The sequence below is a fragment of the Bos grunniens genome, chromosome 21 (assembly GCF_055505025.1).
Source record: "Bos grunniens cultivar Pamir isolate PY7600 chromosome 21, Bosgru_T2T1.0, whole genome shotgun sequence".
NCBI classification, from domain to species: Eukaryota; Metazoa; Chordata; class Mammalia; order Artiodactyla; family Bovidae; genus Bos; species Bos grunniens.
Window position 1 is genome coordinate 49830077 of NC_141185.1, and position 26137 is coordinate 49856213.

The 26137-nt window shown below is 44.8% G+C and overlaps 1 protein-coding gene across 2 annotated transcripts in view; it reads right to left on the reverse strand.

The window, feature by feature from the left end:
* The window catches only part of ABHD2 (abhydrolase domain containing 2, acylglycerol lipase), a 108248-nt gene extending 90762 nt beyond the window's left edge, over nt 1–17486 (reverse strand). For both annotated transcript variants that reach the window (XM_086364620.1, XM_086364621.1), the window contains exon 1: nt 17331–17486. The gene's annotated coding sequence lies outside the window, so the exon portion shown is untranslated. The remainder of the gene's footprint in view (nt 1–17330) is intronic.
* Between the last annotated feature and the right edge of the window lie 8651 nt (nt 17487–26137).

A 26137-nucleotide genomic window follows, 5' to 3' on the forward strand; every position in this document is an offset into this window, starting at 1 on the left:
ACAAGTGTCTAGTAAGAGCAAAGTCATCTTATGAGAGGAAGTGTGAACCTTGTACTTAAGTATCAGGAGTGACTACTAACCCATAGGTTTCACAAAAGAAGTCACTAAACTAAAAATAGCTGGAGACTGTGTCACCAGTTAAGCAGGCACATTGATTTGAGCCCTTTTACATGCATTTACTAAATTACCGAAAGGGAGCTGGCCTCTCTCATTAGCAAATAGTCTTCCTCAAAGAGTAGTACTTTCTACTGGAAGACAATGGGTAAAGCACTTAATAAAATTACAGGAAAATTGTTTTCTGTACAGTCAAGAAACCATTCAATGCAAACCTGAGGACAAACCCAAAGTTCTAAGCCAGGGGTTTCCTCTACGGAGATCCAATAGTTTTCTAATATGACTGGCATTTTAATGGAGAGATTTGGTAACTCCAACACTGTATTTAAAAACATACACTGTGGGACATCTTTGGTGGTCCAGTGGTTAAGAATCTGCCTGCCAATGCAAGGGACACAGGTTCGATCCCTGGTCCAGGAAGATCCCTCATGCCATGGGGCAACTAAGCCCATATGCCATAACGACTAAAGCCCGAGTGCTGTGACTACTAGAGCCCAAGAGTCCTAGAGACCGTGACAAGAGAAGTCACTGCAATGAGAAGCCTCACATTGCAACTCAAGAAAACCCATGCACAGCAACGTAGAGCCAGTGCATCCTAAATAAATAATTTAAAAAACACTTTAAAAATACATACTGTAATTAAACTCTGTAATATCAAAAGAAAATCTCAGTTTATCAGAAACCAACAAACCCAATTGCCTAGTACACAGGAATTTTTTTAAAGATTTTTTTGAAGTGAACCATTTTTAAAGTCTTTATTGAATTTGTTTTAACACTGTTTTTATTTTATGTTTTGGCCAGAAAGCATGTAGGATCTTAGCTCCCTGACCTGGGATCGACCCCTGCTTTGGAGGGTGAAGTCTTAACCACTGGACCACCAGGGAAGTCCCTGGAATTTTTAAGAGATAGGTACAACTGAAGAGAAGGGCATCTCCAGACTTCTTAAACAGAAGAAACTTCCAGGGCGTGCGATGGGAACGGCAAAGGTCCCACCCAGCAAACAAGCTTCTAGATGGAGGAAACCAGGGATGGGGTGGGAGGGCAAGCCCTAGTGCCTGGCACAGCCCTTGGCTGAACAGTGACTGACCCTGGGGCTTCCCTGGTCCAGTGGTTAAGAATATGCCCCTGCAATGCAGGGAATGTGGGTTCGTTCCCTGGTCACGGGGCTAAGACCCCACACGCTATGGAACAGGTAAACCTATATGCCGCAACTGGAGATCCCACATGCTGCAACTAAGACCCAATGCAGCCAAATAAATAAATATTTATTAAAAACGAAACTCTAGGTTCTAACTTATTAAAAAAAAAAAAAAAGAAGAAGAAGAATCATTGACCCCATGGAACTCACTAAAACAGAAAGTTTCACACAGACCTGCAATACAAAGCACTTACAGCCACCTTCAGTTAATGAGAGAATAAAAATAATCGGGAGTCCCCATTCCTGAGCATTCTGTCCCAAAGGCCCCAGAGCCAGATTGGTGCACAGTACTTGGCTAAGACACACACTTTGAAGCTGTAATAGGAGCATGATCATGATGCGTGGCCCTTTATAATCCCGATGCTTGCCTGTCACCACGCAGGCAGCAGGAAGTAGGTCTGTGAGGAGAACCAACCCACAGGTCAAGCCCCTTGCCCCTCCCCTAGGAAGAGACACTTCTGCCCACTCGCATGGCCACAGGGCCAGGCTGGGCTCATCCGCTCCTGGCCTCTCCCAGCTCTGGCCTCTGATGATGAATTCTGCCCATTGCTGTTTAGTTACTCAGTCTTTGCGACTCCCAGGACTGCAGCACGCCAGGCTTCACTGTCCTTCACCATCTCCCGGAGTTTGCTCAAACTCATGTCCATTGAGTCGGTGATGCCATCCAACCATCTCACCCTCGGTCGCTCCTTCTCCTCCTGCCCTCAATCTTTCCCAGCATCAGGGCCTTTTCCAATGAGTCACTTCTTCGCATTAGTTGGCCAAAGTACTGGAGCTTCAGCTTCAGCATCAGTCCTTCCAATGAATATTCAGGATTGATTCCCTTTAGGATTGACTGGTTGGCTCTCCTTGCTGTCCAAGGGACTCGCAAGAGTCTTCTCCAACACCACAGTTCGAAAGCATCAATTCTTTAGTGCTCAGCCTTCTGCCAGTAGTGAGAACAGTAGCTCCCCTCAGGGCTTGGCCTAGAAAGCAGGAAAGGTTCTGGACTCCCTGTCCTTCCAAGAGGGAGAGAAGGTTCTAGGGGCAAGGGTATGCAGTGTAAGGCATGCTTTACTTACTTCTGTTTTATTAATATATACCTCGGGCTCTGGGACTAGACACAGGATCTCCTGCAGGCTTGGAGCAGTAAGCTTAAAGGTCATGTGGATTCCAGAGACAAGTACCCACGTCCCGGAAGACAAATCCACCAGCTAAATGCAGACCCATAGGACGCACTGACTCATACTCAGGCCTTTAGGCTAAAAATGAAGGGCAGGGTATCTCGAGACATTCACCCTTCTGGGGCTTCACAGGCCTCCAGGGAGCCCCTACCCAGCCTCTGCCATCAGTTCTGCTGTTTCTGAGAGCTAAATAGAGCTTTGTCCCCAGCGTCCAGGTCACAGCTCAAGTGGAAGGACCCAGATGTGCTGGATTCTGGCTCTCAGAAGAGGAAGGGGATCCCATCCCATTGGCGTCTCCATACGATGTACTTCTGGTGGTATGTGATGCTAGTCCCTAATCGGAGCATGGGCTGTGCTGTGCAGCTCTGAGTAGATCACTTGCCCTCTCTGGGGATTTTGAAGTTTACCCTAAGAGCCCCTGTGGTATAATCAAATGACAAAAGATTTTTTTTTCCCTTCCATTTATTCTTTCTTTCATTGAGATGTATTGGACGTACAGCACTGCATGTGTTTAAGGTGAACAGCATAAAGACTTGATTTACATCGTGAAATGACGATTGCAATAAGTTCAGTGAAGCTCCATCACCTCATACAGAAACAAAAATTAAGAAATAAAAAAAAAAAAAAAACTTTTTCTTTGTGATGAGAACTTTTAGAATTTACTCTCTGAACAACTTTCATATTTCATGTTGTATATCACACCCCTAGTGCTTTTTAATCTTAGGACCTTTGTTTGTATCTTTTGCCCTTCTTCAGTCAATTTCCCCTCCTCCTGCCACCTGCCTCTGGTAAGCACACAACTGATCTCTTTTTCCATGAGTTTGCCCATATGTTCTTGAAGTAAAACTGACCTGTAACACTATATCACTTCCTGTTATACAACCAAGTGTTTCAATCTGTCCATACTTTTAAAAAATGATCACCTTAAATCTAGTTACGATATATCACCACATGAGATATTAAACAGTCATTCACTACGTTCCCCACAATGTACATTTCACACCAGTGATTCATTTATTTTGCAACTGGAAGTTGGTACTCTTAAATCTCCCTCACCTATTTCCTTCTTCCCCCCACCTGCCTCCCTTCAAGCAACCACCTGTTTGTTCTCTTTATCTCTGTTTCTGTTTTGTTTCTTCATTTGTTTTGTTTTTCAGATTCCACATATAAGTGAAATCATACAGTGTTTTGTTTTTGTCTGACTTATTTCCTTAGCATAGTACCCTCGGGGTCCATCCATGTTGTTGCAAACGGCAAGATTTCATTCTTTATTATAGCTGAGTAATATTCCACTGTGCATATGTACTATATCTTCTTAATCCATTCATCTATTGGTGGGCACTTAGATTACATCCATATTTTTGTTGTTTTGTCACTAAGTCGTGTCTGACTCTTGTGACCCCATGGACTGTAGCCTGCCAGGCTCCTCTGTCCATGGGATTTCCCAGGCAAGAATACTGGAATGGATTGCCATTTCCTTCTCCACGGGATCTTCTTGACCCAGAGATTGAACTTGAGTCTCCTGCATTGGCAGCTGGATTCTTTACCACTGAGCCAGCAGGGAAATCCGATTGTAAATAATGCTGCAAGGAACATCAGTGTGCATATATCTTTTCTAATTAGTGTTTTTGTTTTCTTCTGATATATACCCAGAAATGGAAATGCTGGATCATATGGTAGGACTATTTATAATTTTTTGAGGAAACTCCAACTGTTTTCCACAGTGGCTGCACCAGTTTACACTCCCACCAACAGTGCGCGAGGACCCTCCTTTCTCCACATCCTCACCAACATTTATGTGTTCTCTTTTTGATAACAGCCATTTTGACAGGTGTGAGGTGATGTCTCATTGGGATTCTGATTTGCGTATATCTGATGATTAGCAATGTTGAGCGTCTTTTCATGTGTTTGTTGGCCATCTGCATATCTTTTTTGGAAAAAACATCTATTCAGAACCTCCGTCCATTTTTAAAAATTCAGTTCAAATAACATAGATTTTAGAGTCATAGGCCTTGGGTTTGAGTTTAGGTTGTTCCAAGTGACTTTGAGTGAACTACTTACATTTCATGAAAGTTCACTTTTTCTTCTATCAAGTAGGGGAGGGGAGATTACATTACAGACTATGGAGGGAAAGAAGTTGGTGAAATTATGTTGGTTAAGAAAATGCTTTGTAATTATAAAATACCGATACACTCAAGACACGGTTCGCAAAATGCTTAGAGCTTTTTACAGGAAGTCTGCCTTATTATATATTTCAAGATTATAAAAATGTAAAGAAACAGCTCGAGGACTTTCGTGGTGGCACAGTGGATAAGAATCCACCTGCCAATGTAGGGGATACAGGTTCAGTCCCTGGTCTGGGAAGATCTCATATGCCGAGCAGCAACTAAACCTGCAGGCCACAACTACCGAAGCCCAAGCTGCTAGAGCCTGTGCTCTGCAACGAGAGAAGCCACCACAAAGAGAAGCCCATGCAAGGAAGGGCCAGCACAGTCAAAAATAAACAAATAAAATTGTTTAAAGAAAGAAAGAGCTAGGGAGTTCTCAACATATGAAGAACAGGGGAGTTGGTCCCTAGGCAGTCTTGAGCTTGACTTCGTCAGATCTTTCTACCAAGGACCCTGAAAATCTAGAAGAATAAAAATTCAGAGGCTCTGACATGAAAAGGGCAGCTCTCTGGGTTGATATATTTTGAGGTCTTAGCTAAACAGAAGGAGGTTCACGTTCTCAAAAGTTCCTGTCTCCTCGTCCATCCAACACAAACGTCACACTGTTGTTCTGCACTTTCCTCCCAGTCCTCCCACTAAGCAAATGAGAGTTCTCTGCCTTCTTTAAAGCCTGAAGGCAAGTCTCCATTGTTATTCCTAGTCGCCCAGCAGCCTTCCTCCTTCGGTTTTTGTTTAAATTTTGCCTGTTCAGGCAGGCATTTGATCTGAGTCCATCTCCACCTCCACCGAAGGCAGGTGAGCCTCCCAGGGAGCAGAGACTCAGCCACGAGCTCAGTTTACAGGTGGTCTTCCTCTGCTGGGCTTTCCCTGCGCCTATGTGATGCCAAACATTAGTTTCCTGGAAGGTAAGTTAGATTTCACTGGAAATGAGGGAAATGTTTCTCCATTATTGCGAAAATGATCCCATTTTCCCCAAATTGATTTACTTGTGTAAGTTGGATGCACCCTCAAGGATAAAGCAGTGGTTTGTAAAAGTAGGGGCTTCCTGGGTGGCTCAGATGGTAAAGAATCTGCCTGCAACGCAGGAGACCAGGCTTCAATCCCTGGGTCAGGAAGATCCTCCTGGAGAATGGAATGACAACCCACTCCAGTATTCTTGTCTGAGAAATCCCATGGATAGAGGAGACTGCCAGGCTACAGTCCGTGGGGTTGCAAAGAGCTGGACACGACTGAGTGACTAACAATTCCAATTTTCACTTTTTAAAAGTAGGGGACAGACACCCCACCCCCACCACCCAAAGTGTGTCAATATCACTGGGGGAGCTATTTGCAAAACTACATCCCACTTCTGACATTCCACTCTGCTCCCCACAGGTACCAAAGGCATCAGCTTCATTCTAAGCCCTATGGGGACTATGAAAGAAGTACAATACATGGCGTCCAGGAAATAATGAGCAAACAGTGCAAACCCATATATAATGAAGAATGAAATCCTAAGTTCCAACTATGAATACTGGAGGAACTCAAAGGAGGCAAGAAGGAGGGGGGGGACTCAGATGGCTAGAGAGCCATCTAGGGAAGGGAGGGAACAGAAAAGAGGGAAAGAAGGGGTGGGTGCAGACCTCAAGCTGGGCTCAGGAGTGGAGCCAAGGCCTGAAGATCCTGGACAACCAGGAAACTGGCAGGTAGGACAGGAGGAATGGGTCTGGGAGCAGTGGGAGTGGGTCACTGTGGAAGAAGCTTCAGGGCTTTACTTCCAGGGGGAATTCTAGACAACAGCTTGGAAGATGGTGCCCTGGTGGAGCCCAGTGGGCTGGCCCACTGGGGGACAGATGTGCCTCGGTAGGTATGAGAAGCCCTTGTTTGGCTGGGTGTAACCCGACCTGTAGGATGTTGGACAAGCATTGTCATTCACCTCGTGAACATCGCCCCAAGTTGCCATGACATTGCAGTAGTTTTTAGACAATCTGCTGAAGTATTCAGGAGTCTTCAGTTGAGGACTATCCCCTCCAGGCCCTCAAAAACGTCCTGTTTCCTACCTTTGTGTTTTCCAGATACTTCTTCATGACTAGAAAATCAGCAAGCCTCACTGCCACATAAAAGTGATGATTCATGTCCCTTTGATCTCTGCTGGGGATTCTGGTCCACGCCCTGCTAATTCAATCCTCAGTGTACAATTCTATACAAGTTTCAATTCAGAGTGTGGAGCACGGGAGCAAGGGAGGGGGCAGCACTCTGTAAATATTTATTAATGGATTGAGCCATTAATAAACAGGCTGTTCTATGTAGCAGAAGAAAGGAAAGATACCCAAAGAGAAGGTAGCAGAAAACTACCCATTAATTGTTGGCATTCAGATAAATACTGAAACACCATTAGAAGACTCCCGGCACCTGCTTCCTACTCCAAAACACCCAATGCAACAAAACTGTCGGCATAAGCTTATTTGAGCTAGAAAATTTAAATCTGAATACAACTAATCCGAAGGTTAACCTAGACTGAGAAGTTAATGGGATTTTAACAAATAGGGATCTCTTTTTTTAGGCTGTTCCCTATGGCATGTGGGATCTTAGTTCTCTGACCAGGGATCTCTGACCACTCCCCCTGCATTAGGAGCGCATGGTCTTAACCACTGGACCACGAGGGAAGTCCCCAAGATCATTTTTAATATCTAAGAAAAATGGAAAAATGCTTCCTTAAACATCTGTGACATTCGGAACAGGTTTGTGTAAATAGGTCAGAACAAGTCTTGTTACAAAGATTTCTGCTTCATGGAGATGCTCCCATAGGTGTGCAGGGGTGGTGGGGTAGTGAGGCTGCTCACAGTAGGGTGGCAGGCTTTGGGGGCAGAGCGATTTGTCCAGAATCACAATCCTACCACTGACTGGTTGTATGACTTGGGGCAAGTTTCTTAACCTCTTTGCACCTCAGTTTCCTTACCCATTAAAATGGGGATGATAGAGTGTCCTGCTGTTACCACAAAAACGCTAGATGCAAACACGATGACTTGGCAATGGTGTGTCCACCAGATGTGGCAAAAGAGGAAATTGATTTATCCAACTGGACTAGAGGGTCCCAGGGCAGAGCCCAAAGTGTAGGTCTCTTCAAGCCTGATTAGTCCAGGTCCTGAACTTGCTTGTGAGCGATCACCAGCAACCCCAATTTAACCATCTCATGCAGGTGATGAGCAGATCACAGACATTCTACACATTCCCGTACCCATTCCTGACCTGTAGCTTGTCTATTAGCTCCCCCAGAGAATTTATAAAGTTTATGATTCACACATTAGGGGTCAAAGACCCTCACTCTGAAATCCAGTAAGTGCTCTCTGGCTAATTCTAACTAACAAGTCACTGTCTCTTCAAAAGGAAGGAGTAGAACCAGATGAAAACAAAATTCCTATTTGTGTAGCTCTACAGTTAATCAAATGCTTGTGAGCTAAATATTAATACATTACATTGGTTAATCCTCAAACAAGTCACAAAGTGCACCGGTGTTGACAGTAGAGACCTATATGGAATTTATTGTTTACAGAGTGCGTCCTCAGACATTACCTCACTCGGTACTCATGACAGTTCTGTGAGTTATTACTAATGCCAGGGAGGAGGAGGCTGAGGCCTGGAGACCCCCCCTGGGCCAGGCCTGGGAAGGGCTCTAGGAATACAGAGAAACAAGCCACCTGTCTGTCTTAGAGAGCTTTCACAGAGCTGGATGGATCCTGATCCCTTTGGCTCCACTGACAGCAGCTCTGCACATCCTCTCCCATCAAAGAGGGGCTTCCGGAAATATGCATTCCCCTCACAGGCTCTTTGGTGGCAAAGTCAAGATTTCTCTCGCAATTTTAGGGTAACATCCAGCTATGTAGAGGCAATAAATAGAGTGATGGGTGACATTAATGACAGACCAAGTGAAAGGGACTGAGTTTTCTAAATTGGGAAAAAAGTATGCTTGACTATCATCTCCTTGGCACTTTCCATCATCTTACTATTTAGAAGGGCACATTTTTTAATGTCATTGACAAGAGTGAGCGAGCACTTTATTTACATGATCAGAATAGAAACGGGAATTGCAGCTGGGGTATTCGGAATCTGAGAAGCTGAAGCCTACAGTCCAGGCCACACAGGAAGCTATAGCTGGGAGGGGCTGGAAGCTCAGCAAGCATTCATGGAAATCCACCTCTGGGCCAAACAAGGGGCCAACAGTGGGACAGAGGGTGTCCAGTCCCCAGAGAGGAGCCTGGATGGTAGAGGCCCCCCAAAGAGAGGGCTCAGTAAATGTTTATTGAAAGACGCCAGAGCAGGGACTCCCCTGAAGATCCAGTGGTTAAGACTCTGAGCTTCGAAGGCAAGGGTGAGGGTTTGATCCCTGGTTGGGGAACTAAGATCCCACATGCTCTGTGGTGTGGCCAAAAAAAAAAAAACCACTTCAGTGCTATCACGTCATCCTGGGAATACTGTGCTTTCCTGAATTTCTTGAGAGCAGTAATGTCATAGCTGGGTATTGGAGAAAAGTGAACAGGATGCCAAACAATACATGCGGAGATTTGCTAAAACGCATTGCCCCTCGTTAAGTGAACAAAGCAAGGAACAGACTCAAAGGGTATTTCTAAAGTGTTCAACAAAAACATGTGGAAAGGAGCCATGCATGACACAAATGTGACTGGAAACCTCTGTCTTGAGGTTAGATTTCCACTGGGGTATTTCAAACTCAGGGGCCAGGTGGCCCCCTCTATGGGAAAAAAAATAGTCCTGCCTTTTATTCGATTCTTACATCAAATTGCTTTGTTTTCTTTTTTAAATGCAGGGACCCCAGAAGAAAGGAGCTCTAATTTATGTATTTATTGGACACACTGAGTAGCATGTGGGATCTTAGTTCCTCAACCAAGGATAGAACTCGAACCCTCTGTCTTGGGAGCCCAGAGTTTTAATCACTGGACCGCCAGAGAAGTCTTTACATTGAATTACTTTTATTCAATTATTATTTCCTATACTATTTCTTAAAACATATAAACATAAAACCAGGCATAAATTTACCTTAGCACTTTTCCAATTATGGAGACTAAAATGAATGTACAAAGAAAAACAAATAAAATTACCCAAAGAGTATAATTCAGATTGACTACACTCGACTACACCACTTTCCTCTGCTGGAACCCCTGTTTCAGCCTTCATTTGCACACTTGGCTTCATCTGACACCATCTTTTCTCCACACTAAGTCTGTCTCTGTGTTTTTCTCATAGCAGGTTAACCTGGCTCTAAGTTACCAGAAATTTATACACAAATGGCACTGAGGGACCTCCCCGGTGGTCCAGTGGTTGATTTTGGTTGTTTGGTTGTTTAGTTGCTAAGTCGTGTCCGACTCTTGTGGCCCCGTGGACTGTAGCCTGCCAGGCTCCTCTGCCCATGGGATTCTCCAGGCAAGATTACTAGGGTGGGTTGCCATTTCCTTCTCCAGGTCCAGTGGTTAAGAGTCCAGTTAAGACCTGGTGCAGCCAAATAAATAAATAAAAATAGAAATTTAAAAATTTTTAAAAAAAATAATAAGAGGCACTGAGGTGGCCTGGCTGGACCCTAATATAATATGGTCATCCCAGTGATCCAGGCATACCTTTAAAATATTGCCAATTATCATTAATATGAACTCTAAAAGTCTGAGTGTTCTTAATTTAAGGAGAACTCAAAGAAAATCAAGGACATACCCTTGGTCTTGGATTGGGACATATCTGTAACCCAGAAGGAATGTCGTGGTACTGACTGCTGGAGGAGAGCAGAGGGTGCCATGGGGACTCAAATGAAAAGTCACATTGCATCTCAGAAACAATATGAGCCACCCCCTGACATATTACATCAAGAATTTAATACGTGTAAACATACACTTCAAAAGACATCACATCAAAGGGCCTCATTCCAAGCTGTGGAGGTCCCACCCTGGCTTCCCCCACGCCTCTTCCTTAAGAACTACAACACGGCACTTTATTACTGTGGTTTAGTTTTTTTTTTTGCCACAGCTTGCAGGATCTTAGTTCTCCAACCAGGGATTGAACTCAGGCCCTTGGCAGTGGGAGCGCAGAGCCCTAACCAGTGAACTACCAGAGAACACATGTAAGACATGAACGTACCCTGACTCCCATGAGTCAGCTCGCATCACTCTGACGGCACCATCACATATTGACATTATGTGGTCTGTATCCCCTAAAAGAAACTGGGCAAAAACTGCACCAAATGATGCCACAGCTAGGTTAGCTTAAGTGAATGGCCTTGTTTCCCAGCAGAAGAAAAGCTGGCACTGTTTAAGGAAACTGAAAAAGTGGAACCTTCCTTGAATAGAATCCTCTACTTCAGACCCTCTCAAATGCCATGATTCAATTTCCATTAGCAAAACTGTTTCAAACAATTATTTATGTACTTAAACTTTTGGCTCCACTGGGTCTTTGTTGCTGTGCACAGGCTACTCTGTAGGGGTGCTTGGGCTTCTCACTGTGGTGGCTTCTCTCACTGTAGCTCATGGGCTTGGCTGCCCCATGACATCTGGGATTTTCCAGGACCAGCGATTGAACCCATGTCTCCTGTACTGGCTTTCCTGGTGGCTCAGATGGTAAAGAATCTGCCTGCAGTGCAGGAGACCCAGGTTCTATCCCTGGGTCGGGAAGATCCCCTGGAGAGGAAATGGCAATCCACTTCAGTATTCTTGCCGGGAGAACCCCATGGACAGAAGAGCCTGGTGGGCTACAGCCCATGGGGTCGCAAAGAGTTGGACGTGACTGAGTGACTAACACACATCCCTGCACTGGCAGGCGGATTCTTATCCACTAGCCCACCAGGGAAGCCCTCCACCTTTTTAATCAATCTAAATACGTTCTGTTTAGAAGGCTGCTCTTTATTCTGGGAGGTGGACCCTCCCTCATTTTTGGTGTTAAAATGTCTTTTCTTAAGAAATGACGGTGATGATGGAAGAGAACAGAGCTTTTTTATTTCCCTATTTGAAAAACAAAATTCGGCAATCCTGTGTTGGACTTCCTGATTTTTTTTAACTGTTGTCACTGATATGACTAAGTAAAGTACACAAATACATGCCTAGCGTGACTATGCAGATATGGGGTGGTTTTTCAAAGCTTGTAACTATTCTACCTCCAGAAGCTGACTGATAACATCATCCCCTCTCATATTACATCACACAGCAGCTATGGCACAACTGATTGAGAATGTAGACGCCTAGGGAGGAGCAAAGATCAGAATGCAACGATTCTCCGTTAGACTGGCTGACTGACATTATGAAGATTCAAAGCAAGGTCAAGGTGACTCTAAATTAGATTCGGAGGGAAATAAAAACAAGATGAAGATTAAGGCAGATTTTAAAGAAAAGGGAAAAATAAAGCAGCAGGCAAGATGGAAGCCACTGAGGACCATAAGACCATGTTTAAATCAGTGTGGTTAGAAAAACACAATTGCAGCCAGAGAAAATTCAAACACAAAGACCCCCTAAACTCTCTTTAGAGTAATCACCAAGAGCCTAGCAAGGCCACGTGAGTCTCAGAGGCCTTGGAGATGACAAAGTGATATGGAGAATGGGAAAGACTTCTGAGGAGAGAAAAAAATTATATTCCCAAATATTGTTTGGGAAGGATGCTTCACAGAGGCACAGGTGTGAGAGCTGGTTTTTCCTGGGGTGAGGGAAAGGAAGGGCCGGGGCTTAACAAAGCCGACCAGACAGGACGTTGTGTCAAGAAGGGAGGGTTCCCCTTCTTATGCCTAAGGCGAACACAGAGCCGGGGCTGGGGTGTAGGAGACGGATTAGACGTGGTAGAGATGCCGAAAGGCCAATCAGGAAGGCCCAGAGCTTTCCCTGGAGACCAGAGAAAGCACAGCAAGCTTTCCCAGGTGATTCCAGCACCTTCTGCCCAGAGCGCAGGCCAAGGGCCTAAGGTCCAACGTTCATTTTTCAATGTCCCACTCTCCCTTCATAGGAGGACCTTCAGGAGAGGCCCTCCCCCTCACCTAGCCTCCTCCAAGGCTCAGAGCTATAGGACATAGAGGAGAAAAATATTTGCCCTCCAACATCCACAGAAATGCCTTAGGATCTCCATGTGAAGCTATTGCCTAAATAAGACTGGTTCTTAGCAGCCTTGGTAACAGAATCGAATATTTAAAATAGATCACCTTTGTGAAAAAGGATACTGAAGCTCTTCCTGTACTGCAAAGAAATACTGAGTGGAAAAGGGCATGTATCGTCTGCTACCATTTGTGTAAAAGGGAAAGATAATCATAATGCATTTGCTAATAGATGTTATAAAGTATCTTGGCTGTGCCCGGAACACCTCTGGAAGATGAAAAACCAGTAAGAGTGGTGCCTCTAAGGAATAAAACCAGGTGGCGGCGGTCAGGGACGGGCAGAGATGTAGTTCCTGCCTCACTTTTGTGACTTTTGAATATTTTCTTTCATCATGTAGATGCGTTACCTACTAAATTTTTTTTTTTTGCAATACAAACACTGAAAAATCTAAAATAATAATAATAAACCCAGAATAGTCTTTCTGCAGCAAAACCAAACACCCTTGTTAATCTGGACAGCTGTCTTCCTGGCACACACCAGATGCTCAGTTTGTTGAACTTAATGAACCTCCGCTTGAAAGAAAACAAAAGAAAATCAGAAACCAGGCAAACCCAAGGGTATCAGTTCTAATTCTCTAATAAGCTCTTTACCTGGCTGTTACTTAACTACCACAAAAGATCATAAAACAGTTCCTTGGGTCACATGCTCTGCACCCAGCTGGGTCCAGTGCGCCAGCCTCATGGGTAACAATAGGTCTAGTGGCCTGTCCACACCCCCCTTTTATAAATAGAAAACATATAATCCAAAAACATGATGCCTTGGAACCAAGACCACAAAAACAAACATGCAGATAGGAAAATGATCCTGAAGGGAGATGTCAGCACCTGCAGGGTATCAGTACAGAAATAGCAGCTTGTGGGTTAAAAAACATCAAGCACCAGCCAAAAAGGTTAGAACATGCAGAGCCACTATGAACCTCATGCCAGAGCGCAAGAAGAGGTGGCATGAACTCCCTGCACTCTGTTCCTAGGGACAGTATAGCCTAAGATGATACAGGAAGGCTGAAACACCCCTTGCCCCAGTCATCTATACGCCTAAATTGGTCAAAAAGTACTCAAAACCCACACTGCAAAAAAAAAAAAAAGAAAATCATTCTGTTGTAAGTAGAAGGTTGTAGCAGAAATTCTGCCACATGAATTCCATTGTATTAGAAGGCTCTCTCTCCTAGGGTTTTTCAAAGAGCCAGGTTTCATGAAAAGAATAAGACTTCACCACGGTCTTCCCTAGGACCAAAGAAATTATTTTGAGGTGTGGACAGGAGCTTGGGACAAGGGTGGTGGGGAACTACTATACTCTCCATGGTCCCTGCCAGAGATTCCCAGGAAAAAAGTGGAAATGGAAGAAGGGAATGGCAACCCTCTCCAGTATTCTTGGCTGGAGAATCCATGGGCAGAGGAGACTGGCGGGCTACAGCCCATGGGGTCGCAGAGTTGGACATGACCCAGAAACTCAGACACACACACACAAGAAACAACAGCAAATGAGAAGCCCTTCCACCCAGAAGTTACAAGAAAAGAAAGCAAGAGAGAAAAGGGCCTATATTAATACACAAAGAAACTACAACAATTATTCTAAGATGGCTGAGGTCTAGAATGTCCTAAACAAAATAACACAAACAAAAACCCAAACTCAGAATCAGTTGTAAGGAAGGTGCGAATCAATGAACAGCGATCATCTTTGGTTCATTCTAGAAAACATGTAAAAACAGAGAAGGGAAAAACCAAAAGTGACCAGATTCCTGCAAGAAATAAAGACGACAGGTTACCTTCCGATGAAAAGGGAATTGGCTGGCAGATTGAGAGTAGATATTTATCAGCCCCGTGAAGCTGATAAAGGAAGTGAAGGTGAAAGCAAAGAGAAAGAAAGGGGATTTCCCCAAATAAGACAAGAGGGAAAGAACCATTCCACTGCACGTGCCATCTGGTTTATTTCAAGCTCAAGAAAAGAACAGGAAAAACGCAGTGAAATTAGTGAAAGAGCTAGATTACCAGCAAGAATCAGTCACACACTTGTGCTTCTGCCAGGGAAGGCAGGCGCTGCTGGTGCTCTCCCTCCTCCCATGACTAAGTAACTTACTTAAATGCATTTGACACACGATCCCTGAACTTCCGAAAAGCACTTAATACAGTGGCTCATGAAATCTTAATCTAAAAATGTTCACCCATTTATAATCACGCTGCATCACACTGACAACTGGGACGAAGGGCCGAGCAGGGGGGATAGATATTTGGAAGAATGCCGTGGAAACTGATATTATCAGGGTGTTTATCACTTTGGGGGGTTTTTCGCCCTCTTTTAACGAGAACGAGATATGGAGTCTGAAAAAGAGTATAATTGCAAGGAGAGGACTAACAGAGACAATGAATTACCTGATTCAATAAAAGACAGAAAAATAAGCAATAAATAAGAAATAAAATGTGATGTGACTTGAAAAACCCCACAGACATCTGTGCTACAATGAAATCTGGAATATGTTTAATGAACTGGGCGAGTGGAGGCAGGGGAAAAAATCAGAGCCTGATAGAAAATACTGGGGGGTAAGTACAAAGAAAATAAGGATTAAAAAGGCAATAGAAGACCATATTTAGCAAATCCATAATGTTTGTTGTGTGCCAGGCACTGCTCTAACTGCTTCTGACATCAAAACCTCAAAGCAACCTCTAATCTAAGTACCATTATTTTTCTTGTTTCAGAGGTGAACAAGCAGAGGCACGGGCTTCCCTGGTGGATCACCTGCCAATGCAGGAGATGTGGGTTCAATCCCTAGGTTGAGAAAATCCCCTGGAAAAGGAAATGGCAACAACCCACTCCAGTATTCTTGCCTGGAAAATTCCGTGGACAGAGGAGCCTGGCATGCTATGGTTCGTGGGGTCACAGAGAGTGGAGTAAACAGCAACAAACAGAGGCACAGAGAGGTTAAGTGACTTGCCCGAGGTGATAGCCAGTCCAAAGCAAAGCTAGGGTTCAAATCCAGGCACCCTGGCCTCAAAATCTGTGCCCTTAACGTCTCTGCACCCCACCCCTAGAATTTCAACTCAGAAGAGTGAGAAAAGGAGCTAGGAGTGAAATACAAATCATGCACTTGCTAGACCCAAGGTCAACAGATTAACCTTTAGTCATGGTTCTGTGATGACCAGTCAGTCCTGAGACCTCCCCAGGCTTTCATTCCCTCACCTGTGCATTGGGAAGGCTGATTAGATGAGCTCTACCTAAGGTGTCTTCAGCTCTAAAATTCCACAAGTCCATGCTGACAATCAGCAGTGTATGGACCGGTCTGCTTTCTGACTGGGTTAGTCAAAGGCGAATTCACCCTACAACAGGCAGCACACTTGCTATTAAGGTTCCTCCTCTATCTCCTGACCTTCAGAAGATTATTATGTCCTCTCCATTCAGGCAAGTGAAAGAGGGTAGTGAAAGGGAGGCTGTATGGTTTCTCTTCTGGACACTGCTTTGTGTGGTTGCAATGAAATGGCCCTCGAAAAGCTCTGGGCCAGATCACATTAACTCTATTAAATCTACAGTCCCTCCCACCTCCAGGCATCTCTCAGGACTCCGATCTTGGAGCCTGCCTTTGGATCCGGTTACTGGAATGCAGGTGAAACTGACACACTGGAGGTGAAGCGACCAGACAGGAATCAGGAAGATTAAGAGAGTTCAAAGGAAGGAGTTTCGTGATGTCTAAATAAACCTTATCTTCTGCCTATGGTCTGTTCTCTTTGCTAACATCCACTCTGGAAAGTGAGACCACCAGTTCATTAGGAATGAATTCAACACCCTCTTTCAAACTAGTGAGCCCCCAGCAGTATTCTTCTGGAGGTAGGCCTTCAAAGTCAGAGTGCATCTATGCATGAAGAAGGGCCTTTACAGGTCGGTGGCACAGTCGTCCCTTTCGAGTCCTGGCTAAGCATCCCTGGCAGGTGGCTGTCACTTGGCCTCTGCCTGGTCACTTCCAAGGTCGAGATGCCAGCTGCCCCGACTAGCAGGGCCTGTGCTGCTGGACAGCTCTCACTGTGGGGAAAGACCACGAAGCGCCTAGAACAGTGCCTGGCAAGGAGCCGAGCTCAGTAAGTGCGCCTCCAAGTGGGTCAAAGCTGCCTCCTTACAACTTGAACCCATCAGTCCTGAGTATGCCCCTGGAGCCCCAAAACGCAGAGACCCTTCGGATATTCGGGGCTGTAATCAGATTCCTTGGCCCTCTCCTTACAGATGCTTTTGCCAGATCTCCTCACCAAGCCTGGCAGACCCCCCCTCCCCAGACCCCCCAAGTGCGCACTGATGGACCAATGGCCGGTAGGGAGGCCGCAGTCGGGGATGTCCCCAACCTCGGTATCTGAAGCTTCAAGGGACAAAGGGCTTTCAGGAAGGCGTATCCCACCCTATGTGATCCAGGCTGCCTCCCTCCCCGCCGGCCCTGGGGACCCCCGCAGCGCCAGGTAACAGGCTCCCTGAGGATCCGGGGCTCTCAGGCAGCTGCGCGATGGGCCGAGCCAGGACAAGGGATCTCGAGGCTCAGAGGTTTGACCCAACTGATCGCGGGCTCGATCGCGGCAAAGCGGAGCTCGCTCGGCCGTGGCTTTACCTGCGCTTGGTTGACTACAGCGGCCCAGCTCGCCCCCGGTCGCGCTCCCGCAGCTCCACGGCTGCCGCCGGCGGTCATGGAAATACAGCCGGAACCCCTGGCCAGTGCAGCTCCCGCCGCTACCGGCCCCGCCCAAGCAACTGCCGCCACGCCCCTGACCACCGCTTCTGCCACGCCCCTAACCGCGGAAACCAGCCTGTTCATTGGGCAGCCCAGCGGCTGCTCTGCTAGCTCCGCGCTCTCTTTGCGCCCGGAGGGCAGCCCATTGGTCAGCGGACCTGCTCCTCAGAGCGGAGGCGGAGCCCTTAGCGAAGAACTCCAAGACAATTGGTTATTTTTGACGTCTTTAGCCCATAGGCCAAGGAACTATAGGATAAAGCCAGCGCGGAGGGGGCAGGGAAAAGAGAGGAGGGCTAAAAGATAGGTCTTGTGTGATGCTGATTGAGGCAGGGTGCAAATAGGGAGGCAATTGTGACCACAAGCTGGCTTGCCGGGCGGGGTAGAGTCAAGTGTCGTCTGGGTTTGGGAGGAGGAAGGCACGCAGGTAGTTCAGCTTCTGGGTCTGAAGGCTTCAGGCCGACCAATGGACTCACCTGTAGTCCAGGACACCAGGGCAAAATCTGGGGTCGTGTCCCACGAGAAAGGAGGCAGGTTAGTCACCAAGCCGCAAGGGGAGGAAAGGATGAGGAGGCAGCCGTCTCTGGCCTCTTCTAGCTAGGGAAATGTGATTGGGACATGTGGGGCAGTGTGGATCTCAGTTATTGTCCCACTGTTCTTTCTGTCCTTAAGACGACCCTCGCCCAGTTGAAGGCAGACTGGAAGAATGTGGCCTTTGGAATCATAACTAGAACTCTGTTGGCATGTACAGGTTACATGGTCTTGAGCAAGTCATTTAACCTTTCTGCTTAGGTCCAGATTTTTTGCTTTGGCAACTGAGATGAACAGTAGTTGATGAGAAGATTTAATAACTCTCCACTCCCCAACCCCCTGGGCTTCCCTGCTGGCTCAGTGGTAAAGAATTTGCTTGCCAACACAGGAGGTGCGGATTCAATCCCTGAGTCAGGAAGATCCCCTGGAGAAGGAAATGGCAGCCCACTCCAGTATTCTTGCCTGGGAAATCCATGGACAAAGGAACCTGGAGGGCTACTGACCAGGGGTTGCAGGAGATTCGGACTTGAGTTAGTGACTAAACGTCAACAACAAAACACCAACAGTGCCTGGCACTGAGTAGGCAGGCGTTCAGGCAAGACTAGTTCTCCACTCACTGACACATCAGTCTATGGCATTAGGACCAGTTCTAAAATTCTATGAGTCTGAAACTACTTTTGCATTGGCATGTGCTTTTACCAAGAATAGAACACTTGACTGACTTGAAAGGCAACTATTCTAGGGCAAACAGGGCCACCCTACCAAGGCACCATAGGGCGGGAAGAAAGAGAGCACAGGGTGAGATGGGAATGGTGATTTACCCAGAGATGGGCAGTGGTATTTGTATCAATGTTAAATTTTTTCCAACACATTTCAGGATTATGACAAGGAAAAATGGAGCTTCCTTTTTCCTATTCACCCATCCAAACATGCAATGGCTCATGTTTCATCCTTTTGAAGGCTAATCAGCATAAAATCTGTCAGGAACTCCTGAAGCCCCTTGCCTATTCTGAAGGTGTGGAAGTCCTAAAATGTGAACAGAAATAAACCTTCAAGCCTGAAGTTAGCCCCAGATCTTTGGGTCTGCCTTTGAGAGAACTCACATATAGGTTGAAGGAAGAGAAAGAATCCTTCACTGATGCTCTATTTTTCATTCTGTTGTCATGCTACCTAAAAAAAATTTTTTAACCTCAACATTTATTTATTCCTCTATATTCTTTTCATTTTGGGAAAGAAAAACTCAAAGGATTATAGTGAGGGACCCCCCCTCATAGTTCTAACTCTTTATGTTAACTGTTTGTGCCTTCAGCAACCTGGATGTCCATCAACAGATGAATGGATAAAGAAGCTATGGTACATATTTCAATTCAGTCAGTTCAGTCGCTCAGTCGTGTCTGACTCTTTGCGACCCCGTGAATCACAGCACTCCAGGCCTCCCTGTCCATCACCAACTCCCGGAGTTCACTCAGACTCACGTCCAAGTCAGTGATGCCATCCAGCCATCTCATCCTCTGTTGTCCCCTTCTCCTCCTGCCCCAATCCCTCCCAGCATCAGAGTCTTTTCCAATAAGTCAACTCTTTGCATGAGGTGGCCAAAGGACTGGAGTTTCAGCTTTAGCATCATTCCTTCCAAAGAAATCCCAGGGCTGATCTCCTTTAGAATGGACTGGTTGGATCTCCTTGCAGTCCAAGGGACTCTCAAGAGTCTTCTCCAACACCACAGTTCAAAAGCATCAATTCTTCGGTACTCAGCTTTCTTCACAGTCCAACTCTCACATCCGTACATGACCACAGGAAAAACCATAGGCTTGACTAGACGGACTTTTGTTGGCAAAGTAATGTCTCTGCTTCTGAATATGCTATCTAGGTTGGTCATAACTTTCCTTCCAAGGAGTAAGCGTCTTTTAATTTCATGGCTGCAGTCACCATCTGCAGTGATTTTGGAGCCCAGAAAAAGAAAGTCTGACACTGTTTCCACTGTTTCCCCATCTATTTCCCATGAAGTGATGGGACCAGATGGCATGATCTTGGTTTTCTGAATGTTGAGCTTTAAGCCAACTTTTTCACTCTCCTCTTTCACCTTCATCAAGAGGCTTTTGAGTTCCTCTTCACTTTCTGCCATAAGGGTGGTGTCATCTGCACATCTGAGGTTATTGATATTTCTCCCAGCAATCTTGATTCCAGCTTGTGTTTCTTCCAGTCCAGTGTTTCTCATGATGTACTCTGCATATAAGTTAAATAAACAGGGTGACAATATACAGCCTTGACGTACTCCTTTTCCTATTTGGAACCAATTTGTTGTTCCATGACCAGATCTAACTGTTGATTCCTGACCTGCATACAGATTTCTCAAGAGACAGGTCAGGTGGTCTGGTATTCCCATCTCTATCAGAATTTTCCACAGTTTATTGTGATCCACACAGTCAAAGGCTTTGGCATAGTCAATAAAGCAGAAATAGATGTTTTTCTGGAACTCTTTTGCTTTTTCTATGATCCAGTGGATGTTGGCAATTTGATCTCTGGTTCCTCTGCCTTTTCTAAAACCAGCTTGAACATCAGGAAGTTCATGGTTCACGTATTGCTGAAGCCTGGCTTGGAGAATTTTGAGCATTACTTTACTAGCATGTGAGATGAGTTCAATTGTGCGGTAGTTTGAGCATTCTTTGGCATTGCCTTCCTGTGGGATTGGAATGAAAACTGACCTTTTCCAGTCCTGTGGCCACTGCTGAGTTTTCCAAATTTGCTGGCATATTGAGTGCAGCACTTTCACAGCATCATCTTTCAGGATTTGAAATAGCATGGTACATATTTACAATGGACTATTACTCAGCCATAAAAAGGGGCACATTAGAGTCAGTTCTAATGAGGTGGATGAATCTCACTAGAGGCTATAATAGGCTAGAGACTACTATACAGAGTGAAGTAAGTCCAAAAGAGAAAAACAAATATCATATATTGACACACATATATGGAATCTAGAAAGAGGTACTGATGAACTTATTTGCAGGTTAGCAATAGAGACGCAGATGTAGAGAACAGAGGACAGACTTGTGGGGCGGAGAGGAGAGGGCAGGATGAATGGAGAGAGTAGCGTGGAAACATATACACCATCATACGTAAAATAGATAGCCAGTGGGAATTTGCTATATGACACAGGGAGATCAAACCAGTTCTCTGTGAAAATCTAGAGGGGTGGGATGGGGTGGGAGGTGGGAGGGAGGTTCAAGAGGGAGGGGACATATGTATACCTATGACTGACCCATGTTAATGTATGGCAGAAACCAACACAATATTGTAAAGCAATTATCCTCCAATTAAAAATAAAATAAAAATGGAGTATTACTCAGCCATTAAAAAGAATACATTTGAATCAGTTCTAATGAGGTGGATGAAACTGGAGCCTATTATACAGAGTGAAGTAAGCCAGAAGAAAAAACACCAATACAGTATACTAATGCATATATATGGAATTTAGAAAGATGATAACAATAACCCTGTGTACGAGACAGCAAAAGTGACGCTGATGTATGGAACAGTCTTATGGACTCTGTGGGAGAGGGAGAGGGTGGGAAGATTTGGGAGAATGGCATTGAAACATGTAAAATATCACGTATGAAACGAGATGCCAGTCCAGGTTCAATGCACGATACTGGATGCTTGGGGCTGGTGCACTGGGATGAACTGGAGGGATGGTATGGGGAGGGAGGAGGGAGGAGGGTTCAGGAGGGGGAGTACATGTATACCTGTGATGGATTCATTTTGATGTTTGGCAAAACTAATACAATTACGTAAAGTTTAAAAATAAAATAAAATTTAAAAAAATAAAATAAAATAAAAAATTTTTAAAGTTTGTGCTTGCAGGAAAGGAGCTTTAGACCTGTGGCCAGTTGGATATGTGTGTGTGTTCATGTGTATGTGCACGTGTGTGTGTATGTGTGTGTGTGCATTTGGTTCTGTTCCACAGTTTTCCAGTTGTTGTGTCTTTAAATAGTACTGCTTGGTGGCCATACGTATGTCTGCACGTGTGCTGGGGGAACAGGTTTGCCCCTGCTGGTGTTTGCTGAAGGAGATTGAGATGTTTCGTTAGGCTCTGAAAGGCATGAAGTGGCTCCCAGGATCCGGGAAGACTTTTCCAGCTTGATTCAGAGCCACAGATAGCAGCTGTTGGGAGTAGATTGCAGATAGACTTATTGTGCAAATGGATTTTTCCACACAGGTCAGGAACAAAGCTTCAGCCAAGAGTTCCAGAAAGGGATGTCCATTCAGTTCAGGAATTCTAAAGCACAATTGTGTCACCGAAGCTCCAAGGGAGGTGCAGAATGAGCCCAGGCAGAGAAGAACAAGGGAAAGGACATGACCATCTTTTCCTTTGCAGCTCTGGCTGGTTTAAGTAATGATCCATTGCCATTTGCAACACACAGGACTGTTTTCTTATTGGTCTCTGGTTTCTGTTTCCTCTCCCCAGCTTTGGCTCTTGCCATATTCTGTTGAATCAAATGATTTCCCTCTATAAAGCTTTTCTGTGGGAGGCCAGTTAGGGGAAGAGAATGGACTCAGTTTTGCCTTTAAGTTTAGTAGCCTGCTGGGATTGAGAATTTGGGATGGCTTGGTTTTCGGTAACCATTGCATTGGTTAGCACGTGGCTATGAGATGCATTTCTGAAAGCATGCGAGTGCCTTGTCATAAAGGGAAGGAGGGAGAGGGTGTGCACCCACTCACATTCCAGAATGACTAAAGCTCCATCACTTTACTGAAGGCGAACTGACTCTAAACTCACCTGGGGTCTCTCAGCAGGATTTGTGACCAAATCGTTGAGGTCTTCAGAGAAATATAAGGCACCAGAGGTCAGGGCAGGTAGTGAGCTCTATTTATTCTCTTATAGCAGTCAGTGATTCACTCAGTCTGTCGTTTTTATTATCCTGTATCCTTAGTGAATGATCAAGAGCAGTGGGATTTGGCATCTATTCCCCTGGGACTTGAATCCTGGCTCCTCCTTTCCCAAGTTTGTGACCTTGGGCAAGTTCTGCACCTCTGTGTGTCCACTTTTTTTCCATAAAATTCAGATGATGGTATTTGTGCTTCCTTCATGGGGTGCTGTGAGGAGCAAACAAGTTAATAGATGTAAAGTGCATCAAACAGTGCCTGCCACATATTTAGCTCTTAATAAGTGTGTGCCTTATTTATTTATTAGCCCAGAGTCTTAACCACTGAACTGCTACAGAAGTTCCTGCCATAGTTATTATAAGAACTCACTTAAGAACATTTCTCTAGGTGCTAACTCATTTTTCAAGTTCTGTCCTTCAAAAGTAGTGGTCACAGAATTCAGGATCCATGAAGTGATGGGGAAACAGTGGCTGACTTTATTTTGGGGGGTTCCAAAATCACTGCAGATGGTGATTGCAGCCATGAAATTAAAAGACGCTTACTCCTTGGAAGGAAAGTTATGGTCAACCTAGACAACATATTAAAAAGCAAAGACGTTACTTTGCCAACAAAGGTCCATCTAGTCAAGGCTATGGTTTTTCCAGTAGTCATGTATGGATGTGAGAGTTGGACTATAAAGAAAGCTGAGCGCCGAAGAATTGATGCTTTTGAACTGTGGTGTTGGAGAAGACTCTTGAGAGTCCCTTGGACTGCAAGGAGATCCAACCAGTCCATCCTAAAGGAGATCAGTCTGGGTGTTCATTGGAAGGACTGATGCTGAAGCTGAAACTCCAATACTTTGGCCACCTGATGCGAAGAGCTGACTCATTGTAAAAGACCCTGATACTGGGAAAGATTGAGGGCAGAAGGAGAAGGGAACGACAGAGGATGAGATGTTTGGGTGGCATCACGGACTCAATGGACATGGATTTGGGTAGACTCGGGCAGTTGGTGATGGACAGGGAGGCTGGGCGTGCTGTGGTTCACGGGGTCCCAAAGAGTCAGACGCGACTTGAACTGAACTGAACTGAACTGAGACTTTATTTTTCTTTAAGTCTTTACTGAACTTGCTACAATATTGCTTCTGTTTTATGTTTGTTGGATTTTTTGGCCATCAAGCATGTGGGGTCCCAGCTCACTGACCAGGAATTGAACCCACACTCCCTGAGTAGGAAGGTAAAATCTTAGCCACTGGACCACAAAGGAAGTCCTGAATAGACTTTATTTTAAAAAATAGTTTTGGGGACTTCTCTCGTGGTCCAGTGGCTAAGACTCTGAGCTCCCAATGCAGGAGACCCAAGTTCAATCCCTGGTCAGGGAACAAGATCTCACATGCTGCAACTAAGACCTGGTGCAGCCAAATAAATTAAAATTAAAATTAAATTAAAATTAAAATTAAAATTTAATTTAATTAAATTAATTAATAAATTAAATTAAATAAATAAAATAAATAAATAAAATAAATAAATTAATAAATTAAATTAAAATTAAATTAAAATTTAATTAAAATTTAATTAAAATTTAAATTTAATTAAATTAAAATTTAAATTAAAATTAAAATTAAAATTAAAATAAAAAAATAAAAAATAAAATTAAAATTAAAAATTTGTCACAGCAAAATTGGACAGAAAGTACAGAAAATTCTCATTTACCCATCACCCTAACACATGCAGGGTGGTTTTTTTGTTTTTTTTTTTTTGCTAATTTTATCTACCACCTGCCACATGGTAAGAGAAGGTTTTCCTTCAGACTCTCCTTACCAGAGAAGGTTCAGAGGACTGAGTTAAGGGGGGTTTTCATCTTTCTTTCCACTATGGTTTATCACAGGATATTTTTTTAAAGATTTATGTATTTACTTATTTTGGCTGTGGTGGGTCTTTGTTGCTGCATGAAGTCCTTCGCTAGTCACGGCAAGCAGGAGCTACTCTCGGTTGTGGCATGCAGGCTTCTCGTTGCAGTGGCTCCTCTTATTTCAGAGCGAAGGCTCTAGGCACACAGGCGTCAGTAGCTGCAGCTCGTGGGCTCACTAGTTGTGGCTCGAGGGCTCTAGAATGCTGGCTCAGTAGCTGTGTTGGATGGGCTTAGCTGCTCCACGGCATTTGGGATCTTCCAAGACCAGGGATTGAACCAGTGTCCCTTGCATTGCAAGACAGATTCTTCACCACTGGACCTCCAGGGAAGCCCTATCACAGGATATCTAAAATAGTTCCCCATGCTACTCAATAGGACCTTATTGTTTATTCATTCTATATATAATAGTTTATATCTGCTAATCCCAAACTCCTAACCCAACCTTCTCCTCCCCTCCTCCCCCTTAGCAACCACAAGTCTGTTCTCTTGTCTATGAGTCTGCTTCTGTTTTGTAAATAAGTTCATTTGTGGCATATTTTAGAATGCACATATAAGTGATATCTATCTGTCCCTCTCGTTCTGACCTACTTCGCTTGGTATGATAATCTCCAGGTTCATCCATGTTGCTGGCATTGTTTCATTCTTTTCATGGCTGAGTGATATTCCGTATGTATGTGCCCCACCTTCTTTATCCATTTCTCTGTTGATGATATTTAGGTTGTTTCCATGTCTGGGCTGTTGTGAACTATGTCTTGGCTATTGGGCTGCTATGAACATAGAGGTGCATCTATCTTTTCAAATTATAGTTTCATTTGGATATATGCCCTGGTGACTTAGATGGTAAAGCGTCTGCCTGCGATGCAGGAGACCCGGTTCAATCCCTGGGTCAGGAAAATCCCTTGGAGAAGGATATGGCAATCCACTCCAGTACTCTTGCCTGGAAAATTCCATGCATGGAGAAGCCTGGTAGGCTACAGTCCATGAGGTCGAAAAGAGTCAGACACGACTGAGTGACTTCACTTTCTTTCACTTTGGATATATGCCCAGGAGTGTGATTGCTGGATCATTGTTGTTGCTGCTGTTTAGTCGCTAAGTTTTGTCCAACTGTTGTGATCCCATGGACTGTAGCCCACCAGGCTCCTCTGTCCATGGGTTTCTCCAGGGAAGAATACTGTAATGGGTTGCCATTTTCTTCTCGAGGAGATCTTCCTGACCCAGGGATGGAACCCATGTCTCCTGCATTGCCAGGCGGATTCTTTACTGCTGAGCCACCAGGGAAGCCCTTGCTGGATCATACGGTAGTTCTATCTTTAGTTTTTTGAGGAATTTCGATACTGATTTCCATAGTGGTTGCACCAGTTTACATCCCCACCATGAGTTAAGAT